Consider the following 10,264-nt stretch of genomic DNA (forward strand, 5'->3'; position numbering starts at 1 on the left):
GACCAGGAACGCCGGGGTCAAGGCCCTACGTGCTGGACAGCGCGATGGGAGCACCAGCTGCCAAGCAGCGGGCGCTACCATCACCCTGGCCCCCCTCAGCGCGCGGACACGTCTTGTCCTTCAAACAAACAAACAAAGAGGCACGCGCCTCGAAGCACTCCCCCCACGGGCGTACTATCCCGACCGGCGTGTTGTCACATCCGCCGGGCTGGTGCTCAGACGCGTCTGGCGGGTGCGCGACATTGACAGATCACGTCAAAAGGGAAATCCCCGAATCACCCTTTGGCCGAACCTACTGATTCAACCAAAGCCTCGGGGGCTACTGTCGGGTATCACAATTAGGGACACCCTAATTGGGGTACTAAGACCGCTTTTAAAAACACAAAACACCTGTTAAAGTAACTGGGCTCACAAAGGCCCACGACCTGCCTCCCATTCGGAAGAAAGGAAGGGACTCAAAGAAGCCCAGCGGGCGGCCCATTCGCATCCCCCTCGAACCCGCGGAACGATCTCCGTCTCGCTCGAGGGTCCCTCTCGGGCCCGCCGGACACCCTCCGCCTCGCTCGAGGGTAGCGGATCTGCCCTCGAGCAGGTGACTTATCTCCGCCTCGCTCGAGGGTAGCGAATCCGCCCTCGAGCAGGTGACCGATCTCCGCCTCGCTCGAGGGTAGCGGATCTGCCCTCGAGCAGGTGACTCATCTCCGCCTCGCTCGAGGCCACCCCTCGGCACAAGGGACAAACAGCCCCGCCGCCCAACCGCTCGCCGTACGAAGGCATTAAAAGCCAGCCGCTCCACCACGGCTCAAAGGACGGGCGGCGTCAGGCCGCCACTCCCACAGTAGATGTGACCGGGGTCCCATCCGCTGACTCTGGTCACCACTCCGCCATCCCGGACACTGTAGCAGCGCCTTGGGACCTACGACGCTGGACAAGACAGGCTCGGTACTACTCCCGCCGACCTTCCGGACCCGCCCCCCACTGAGGAAGGGGTCCGGCGACGTCACGTGTCCCCCGGACCTTCTAGTGTGCACACCCGCACTCCGACCAGGGGGTCCGGGGCCGACTCGCGCCATTACTACCGCCGGGGCACTGCAGGACGACCGGCGCCATCCCCGCGGGACCAAGGACGAAATCCAGGACAACAGCAACGCGCGCCGCCTTCCCACAGTGTACTTCCTACAGTGTTCGACCACTGTACCCGCGATTCGGGGGAAAACGACGACTTCCGCGCCCTACACTCGTGTACGCCGCCCCCTCCTTGTGACTATAAAAGGAGGAGGCGGACCCCCTTTAAGCGTCTCTAGGCTCTAACTGGACTCTAGTCTGCTGGGTCTCTCTGGTTTCTATCTCCCAAGAGAACTCTCAGCACTACTGAGCACTCATCTCAACCGACTCCACTCCTAGCAGAGACTTGGGAGCTTCCCTCCCTCTCTCGCCTCGCTTGTATCCCCTACTACAAGCACTCCGGGTGCAAGATAATACAGTGCCCTCGCACACCCCCTTTGCTGGACGTACGGCCCCGCGGCCGGAACCAGGATAAAACCGTGCGTTACTGTGATTGCCTCTTGCATCATCATCTGGGACGAGGAAACACGCAGCATTTACTAGTTGGGATCCATGCCCCCGGGTCGGGACACCGACACAAGTCAATCCATACAGATGCAATGAACAAAAAAATTCAAACCATTTTTATGGCCTGTCAAAAAAAATAGATTGGTCTTAATTGAAATCCAAAAAATACAAATATCAAATGAAAAAAACTCAAATACTCAAAATATTTCTATGGTTAGTCAAATAACAAATAGTTTATCTAAATGTGTGAAACCCCACATATGAAAATGACAAATATACATATTCATATAGTCATAAACATAACTTGAGTCCTAAGTGAATCCTGAATGGACAGATGATAGAAGTTAAGATTATTTCTATGGCAGTCAAAGTATACATAGTTTGGCTTGATTGAAAGTTCAAAACCCATAAGATGCAAATGACAAATTTGCAAATATAATGATAACATTGTTTCTATGTTCAGTCAATTGCCAAAATAGTTTGGACTGAATGAAACAACACAGATATGAAAATTTCAACTAATCATGGGCCAAGGACAAATATATGAACATGTTACACCACCATTACATATGAATTACAGTTTGAAGTCACTGTAACTTTTATATGATTGAACTGTAAGTACTAAAATACAATTATAAACATCTATATAATAACTAACTTGATTGCATAGTTTAAGATTTAAAATTTTCCAATATACATAAAGATTATACTACTTATATTTCCATATATAAAAAAGATAGCACAAATTTGAGAAGAATTAGCACAAATCCAATGCAATGATTAGCCAATAGCTATTGAATAGTCTATCTTGAATGCACAAGATGGCAAAAAGGAAAAATGAGACGCTAAAAAGAGTGAGCTGTTGCTCCTATGTCGACATGCACAAAAGCACAGAACAGGATGACAATTCAAGCTGAAATGCTGAGCTGCTAATTTGCTGAGCCAAACTGAATAAAGGTTTGTGAAATGATGTGGTCTGACAAACACGGTAGCTATTGTTGTGTCAATCCAGTGAAATAAGAGCTAAAGGATTTAACTAAGCAATGTTATGATTGACTACAAAATGGATCAGGCTCGTGTGCAAGTAGTTGTAGCAATTAACCACTAGCAGACCAAGTTAAAGTGATTAGAAGTTCAAAGCAAGAATTACTTCACTATTGCATTTGCATTCCAATATAGAAATAACACTCATTCAGACTTTATAAGAGGAGATGAAAGAGCTCACATGCCTAAAAAAATATGAAGAAACTCACTGGTACATCAGGCCTCAACCTATACTGAAGGCCAACATCCTCGGGAGCTGACCAAAAATTGCATTGGCATCTAAGCCTCCCAGCAAACCCTTGAGCAACTCCTGTGCAGCGGAGCCACAAGTGATGAAGTTGATGTTCACCAGGCCAAACTGCAGAAACACCGGTGCCCTTGGAGATGGGCAGACCTGCAAATGGTTCTTGTCAGCATGGTCCTAGCAGTTCAGCCCCATCCTGCCCTCAAGCAACGACTTGACAAAGGGAAAAGAGAATTATAAAAGATGATCCTCAAATGAACCTTAAACATAAACATTCAAGTCCAACTATGATTCAAGTGGGTGAACACACATATCACAAACCAAGCTGGATCTGTAGCCACAGAACCAACCAAATGGATTTAGATTGAGAAATGGAAGATCCGACTCAAATAAACAACTTGAGGAATAGAAATGGGGAACCTAAAATCAACATACCTAATGTCACAGCCCAAAAAAAAGGAAAAGAAAATAAAAATCCCACGCCGGGCCCGCTTGTCAGCCTCTCCCTCTCCTCCTCTCTCTGTTTTCCTCCGCGCGCCGCGCGCACGCGTCGCCGCCGCCGGTCAACCCCGGCTTCCGTGCCACGTGCCGGCCATCCTCGCGAGCCGTGCCGCCCTTCGCTCTTCCCCTCGCCCTCTCCTTATCTGTGCACGACCGGCCCCCGTTCCCCCTCAAACCCTAGCCCTTTTCCCTTTCTCCATTGCCGCCGCCCCCGGGCTCCGTCGGCCGCCGTCGATTCGCCGCCCTCGGTGAGTGCCGCGCCGATTCCTTGCGCGGGGAGCATCTCCCCCTGCCCTCGTTCGATTTCCCTCCTGACCCGGCCTCATCCCTTGCTGCACAGGCCCGCCACCGCGCCGGTCCGCCCGCCGCCGCCTCTGCTCGTCGCGCCGCCCGTCCGCCGTCGTTCCCCGCCGTCCAACCCGCCGGTGATGCTCGCCGCCTCCTCCTCTTTCCCGTGCGCGCCTCCCTTGGCCTGCTCCGGCCTTGCTTCGTCACGCCGCCGTCCGCCGGCGCCGCCGCGCACGCGGTGTCCGCGCGCACCGCGCGCACCAGCGCGCCGTGGCCGCGCCCCGCCGCGGGTCAAGGCCACTGGTTGGCCTTGACTCGGGCTGGTGGGCCGCTGGCCAGCGGGCCCCACCCGTCAGCGCCTGCGGGTGTGGCATCCGGGTGCGTTTAGCAGTTTTGCTAGGGTATCTTTAGGATTTATTTGTCTGCAAAATGCAAAATGTGTAGAAATTCATGTATAGCTCCAAAAATTATGAAACTTATTTTGTTGGATTCCTCTAGCTGAGATCTACTCAAGAAAAATATTGTTTTGCATGTTACTTTGCTGTAGATTTATCTATAGTTTTATTTTGCAAAAGTGAGTTTAATGCTTATTTATTTGTGTATTATTCTAAAAATGCCAAACCAAATTTTGTTAGACTCCTTGTGAGGTGTAGTTTTCAGTGGTGCAACTTGTTTACATGCTTCCTTGCTGTTTATAAAAGTTTTAGCTTGTTTACTTATGCTTTATCTGAAAATGGTTTAATATAGAACTTTTTGCTGGAAATTGAGAAAATAGTAAAACCAGTTTTGTTAGATTTTCTTCATTCCTAGTATCTAAGATAATTTTCTTGGATTTGTTTAGTTTAGTTTGCATTCCTTTTCTGTTTTATCTTGTTTAGAGTAGCTGAAAATTGATCTATTTATGATTATTTATAGGAAAATGCTTTTACTGCACAACCAATTTTCATGAGTTCTTTGTGATGTCTTATGCATGATCAAATTATTTCATGATTTATGCTTGCTGTTTAGTTCATTTCTTAATTCTTGCATCGCATTCATGCATTTTAGTGACCGAGCCGTCGGAGAACGAACCCGTGGAGCCCACCGAGTCCGTGGAGCCTGAACCCGGAGTCCCGTTCGTGGTCGAACCCGAAGTTAACCAAGGAAGCAGCTAAGCATATTCCTTGCACCTATCTAATCTGATTTAGTGTAGCTATTCCACTTGGGGATTGATGGGCTATTTATATAAGTAGTATGTATGTATTGCATTTTTGTACCTCCTTTGATGCACTATCCTTCTTTGAATTGTTTAACCATGTCCTTGCCACATGTTAGTTATTTAATTACTTAACTTGACTAGATGCTTAGCCCTGCTTAGAATACTTCTATTGCTTGCTAGACAGGAATGGTTTGGAGGATCACATTTACCATTTAACCTTGATCGCACTGGTTCGGTTGGGTTGTTAAGAGTTTGGTAGTATCGAGATTCAAGCGTAATAGGAGGTCCTAGAGAATGAAGTCACATGGACATAGTCCGCTTGGATTGATTAAGGACCGAGTGGATGCCATCGGCCTTGAGCACATTTTCGTGCTACCACATATCCAATATAATGGAACGGATGAGCCAATTACCTTCTTTGACTTGATCATTGATGTGCAGTCCCAAATACGTGGCTACGGGCTATGCAGAGAGGCTTAGTGTGTCCCCAGGTGGACCTATGTGTAGGAAAGTTTAGAGATGTCCCTGGTGGAACTAAGTCTCTACTCGTAATCTAGGTGTGAGGTTCAATGATCGAGCCTTGTTGGGAACGGTTGACGTGAGTACCCCCTTGCCCGTCGTGATCGGTTGGGTGAGTCGCATGGTCCTCGCGTCGTGTGGATAAAGTAGTACACCCTTGCAAGGTTATATTCAATTTGAATTGCCGCGCTCTCGGATATGAGCAAGCTCTTGGTTCGCCGAATTCCTCTTAGATAGTTCCGGCATTGTTGGTTTTGGAATCATGTCTTGTCAATGATCTATTGATTATTATGTTACTCTTTTAATCAAATAAAATTATTTGGGGGTTTCGGGCAACACTAATTAATTTTGCTAGGAGATATTCTAGGAAGCTCATGCTTATGCAATAATTACTTAACCTTAAAGCTTTTACTTAAGCCATTGCATGATCCTTGTTTATGTAATCGCGTAAGTCTTGCGAGTACCTTTTGTACTCAGGTTGCTTTCTAAACCTAGTTGCAGGTGAGCCCGAAGTGGTGTTCGGCCACTTCTACCCCGCTGATCCAAACGCGGGGGAAGAGTAGGTCGTGGTGGCTGTAATGTTGTCCTTGAGCAAGGCATCATTACCTTAGTAAGTCTTTATCGTAAGCTTCGCGAGAGCATGTAAATGCAATAAACTTTATGTTTCTGTTTAATATGACTATCGTGAGCCCAAGGCTTGTAAGTGAAGCTTGAAACCCACATATATTGAACTTGTAATATTAAGTTTCGAACTCTATTTTTTTTTATAAAACTGCTCTTTGTGGATTATTTGGCGATGTATTCGTTTGTAAACGGTATGTGCATATGCTGAATCCTGAGCGTATGTTGGAGCACATACCGGGACTACCGGATTTGATATTATTTTGGATGAATGACGTGTCGGTTATTCGTGTCTCTAGATGTGGGATAACACGTGGCACGCGCTCTGGCAAGCACGTGTTAACTCTCAACTGGATGATAATGACCGGCGGTTCGTTTATAATATTATCAAATTGGGCGGTTCTCACACCTAAACCATGAAGCACAGCTGATACAGCGAATTCCAAAATACCAAAATAAATTCAAACAACAGATCCAGAAGGAAAATGGGAGGAATAATTGAATCGCGAACCCTAAAGGATGAATCCGCCCGGAAAAATGGGATCTGAACATCAAACGAACCAAAAAATACAGATCAAGAGCAAACCCTAACGATTCTACGGGATCAAGAGCAAAATATGGAGGAATTTGTCTCATCTGGGCGCCTCACCTCAGCGACTGCGACGAGAGAGTGGAAACCAGGGCTCACCAACTACACTCCAAAGTAAACTGGAGCGTCTCCAGAAAATCAACAAATAAAACCAGATGCTGACAAAAGGGGCCCACAGCACAGTAACAAAAGAAAAAGAAACCCCACCAGATTGTATCCAACGCGCAGGACAAAAGTCAACACAGAAATGGACGGCTACAAAATCGAGTGCTGGCGCCGCGAGAAACGCCCGAGCGATTTATAGCTTTTCCCTCAAACTGAGAAACGAGTTGGAGAGAACAGAAGTCAGCAAGATTGCAATGAGGTTAGCACACAAGACGAAGTGCATCAAAGGTCTCATCTGCGTTGGCTGTCGCCTATCTAAGAGCATCTCCAAGAAATTAGCCAAATTAGACTAGTCAAATCTCATTTAACTAACCATTTAACTAACTATTTATCTTTTCAAAGGGTGAGGGAACCAAACAGCCAAGTTAAATTTTACTCTTCGTATCCAACTCAACACGTGAGCCCACAATGTTATCTACTCTCCTCCTCCTGCTCCCATCCATGGCCTCCTTCTCTGTCTGATCTTCTCAGTCGGAGGAGGCGAGGCCTGCTGCGGCTGCCCGTTGGAGAGTGATCAGCTCGCTGGACCGGTGAAGTAGCCGGCCGCCGGCCCGAGACCGGAACTACACGACGTGAACGGCAGCGCGCTGAAGGATGGGACAGAAACAGAAGAGCCGTCCGTCCTCCTCCATAGTGCCTGGGCCTTGGTGACGGCGAGCGGCACCTCCTCCTCGGACTTGGCGAGCAGCGCGATGGGCATAGACTCCCCGGCGCGGATTCCTCGGATCGGCGCGGACTCTCGGCGGGGACGAGGACTCTCCGAAGCAGACTCCCGGCGGGGACGAGGACTCCCTGGCCACGACCGGCGCGGACTCCCCGGCGGGAACTCGACCAGGGCGGAGGAGTACGCGCAATCGCCGGAGGGGCGGGAGCACGCGGGATAGCGAGTGGATCGCCGTAGGCAAAAATATAACCAACGGAAGGCAGGGGATACCGAGCTGGATAGCTAAGCGAGGCAAATAGCTAGTCTGTTGGATGACATTATTTGCTGCAAATTTTCATTTTTATCTAACCAAATAGACTAGTCTGTTGGAGATGCTGAGAAGATGCTCCTCCTCTCGACTCCCAAGTCCTATAGCAAATAGCATGTCCATCTGAGGCACGGCGGCCTTGGCGTTGCGCACTTGCACTGTAGGAGTTGGATCTTCACCGTACACTCAGGAACCCAACCCTTGTCCGTGGCCGCGATTTTCGGTGGAAAAGTATTTTGGATTTTTTTTTTGAAGAAAGTTGCAGGAGAAAGAAGCAGTAACAAGATTCTACAAGTTCAATAATGCATAAAATAGAATAGCACTCGAGCTCTAAACTAGCAAACTAAACGAGAAACTTAGGGCGTGTTTGGTTTGCCGCCTACGGCGCCGCACCGCGCCACACCTTCCGCGCCGCAGGTGTGGCGGCCGAATCGGCCGCCGCGCCTTAGGCGCGGTGCGGCGCCGTAGGCGGCAAAGCAAACAGACCCTTATAACATACTTCCTCTATCACAGAAAACAAATCACGCTAGGATTCAAAATTTGTTCCAAAAAACAAGTCATCTTACTCTATTTGAAAAATGCATGTGCATGCAAGAAATCATCTTACTTTATATCTATTATCTTATTATTTGGCCAGTGTCGTGGTGCTGCAAACCACAGCCGGGTGGCGGAAGGCACCCGCCCTAGCCCAGAGGGTGTATACTCAGGGGGTAGCTAGTCTTAGATCGGTCTCACTCAAGAACACGAGGAACACAGCAGGATTTAGAGTGGTTCGGGCCGCCGGAGCGTAATACCCTACGTCCACTGTGTGTTGTATTGCCTTCCCACAAGAGTGAGAAGGTTGCGAGAGCTAGAGTCAGTCTGGATTGTCCTGTGTATAGCGAGCGCCTCCCTTTTATATCTCAAGGGGGCGCGTACACAGCCGTTGGATCCCCGACAGGTGGGTCCGACGATGCAGTATAAAATAACGCACTGTTCATACATTATGGCGTCGCAGGCAAAGGAGATCTCTCTCTTGGATTCTCTTGCCTGCTCCCGGAGCCCTTCGTCCATCATGTCCTGGCGTTGTCTTGTCAGGTCGGGCCTGTCGTAGCTAGTGGCATCGCTCGCCATGTTGCTTAACCGGGCGGTGTAGCTTGCGGCGTAGGCGGCATGATGGAAAAGCGTCGTGTTGTCGTATCCATTTAATGCTGCAAGCGGGCTCTGCGCGGTTGCGGCACAGGCTGCTCCACTGTGCTCCTTGGTAATACGCGGTGCTCAGCGAGGCCTGACAAGGCTGTCTTGCGTACCGCGGCGGCAGAGCACGCCTTGTCCACCACATTAAATGCGGCAGGTGGGCGAGTCTTCCTGCGGAAGACTCGCGCACGATCCCGCGTCTCCGGGACACGAGGCGGCTCCGGACCCCTACACGGTGAGGGGAGTCCGGACGGGCGCAGGAGGTCCCGGACCCCTCTGGGGGTCCGAGGCCTCGGCGGTCAGCTCGGAGCTTCCCTTCCTTAGAGACACGTGGCGTCACCGGACCCATCCTCAGGCGGGGAACGGTCCGGGGCCGCTGGCCTGGTGAGGGAAAAGCCTGGCCTGTGGGGCCTGGCTACTCCGTCTTTCCCGCGCAGCTACGGATAACTACGCGGGTCCTGCCTTGCTGCAGTAAGAGTGGGTATCCCTGTTACAGGGTACCGACAGTGGCCCCCGGGCCCACCTTGGGGGAGGTACGAACCCACAGGTGGGGCCACTTCTGCGGTTTGGCTCTATATAGCTTGAAGTTCCTTTCTGCAGGGGTCTTGACCGGCTTTGACTACCCGTCGGGTTGGTTGCTGCCTCATCACATCGCAACGGCTTACTGACTTTGGGCCCCACGATCAGTGGTTCACCTAGTCACACGCGCGACGTTCGGCATTGTTGTGGCCGGAGTAAACGGATCATTTACCACCGGCGCAGCTCCCGAAAAGCTCGGCCACGCATGCGATTAATGCGCGCACGTCAGCCCAGCTTCCGCCTTGCTCCACGCGCGCGGGCGACGGTTCGGATCCCGCCTTTTCACACCTCCGTTGATTACCCGCTCTCCCTGACAGGTGGGCCTGGGCCCCCACGTCATGGAGCGGGCGGTTAACTCTAGGCGCGGGCGTCGCTTGAGTTTCGGCGACGGTTCCGGGGCGCGCCGGTTGGGTCAGGCTTTATAACGGGGCGCACCGCATTCCGCGGTTGCTTTCCCGCATTCGTCTTCTTCCTCCAGCCTTTGCGCCCTTTTGCCTTCTCTCCCCCCTACACAGGCACCCTTCTCACTCCACCAAGAGATGGCATCCCTTGTTCATCCGCGTCGCTTCCAGACCGAGGGAGAGCTGAACACAGTGCGCCGCCTGCTTGGGTGGAGTGCTCAGGAGACCGGCTGGGGGGTGCGAGCAGGCTCGGTTCCCCTTGGCAACCTCCGCGCCGGGGAGTTCGTGCTATTCACCTCGCACGTCTCCGCCGGCGTGGGACTGCCAATTTCTTCATTCTTACTGCTGCTGCTGGAAGACTTCGGCCTCCAGCTTCAGCATTTGACGCCCCACTCC

At 50.8% G+C, this 10,264-nt stretch overlaps 1 long non-coding RNA gene across 1 annotated transcript; it reads right to left on the reverse strand.

Moving 5' to 3' along the window:
* Positions 1 to 2,009: 2,009 nt before the first annotated feature.
* On the reverse strand, positions 2,010 to 6,873 carry LOC120642787. The gene is made up of 2 exons (XR_005662740.1): positions 6,637 to 6,873; positions 2,010 to 3,010 (listed from the first exon to the last, which is right to left on the reverse strand). It is a non-coding gene; the product is annotated as an uncharacterized LOC120642787 (long non-coding RNA).
* Between the last annotated feature and the right edge of the window lie 3,391 nt (positions 6,874 to 10,264).

The sequence above is a fragment of the Panicum virgatum genome, chromosome 1K (genome assembly GCF_016808335.1).
Source record: "Panicum virgatum strain AP13 chromosome 1K, P.virgatum_v5, whole genome shotgun sequence".
NCBI lineage: Eukaryota > Viridiplantae > Streptophyta > Magnoliopsida > Poales > Poaceae > Panicum > Panicum virgatum.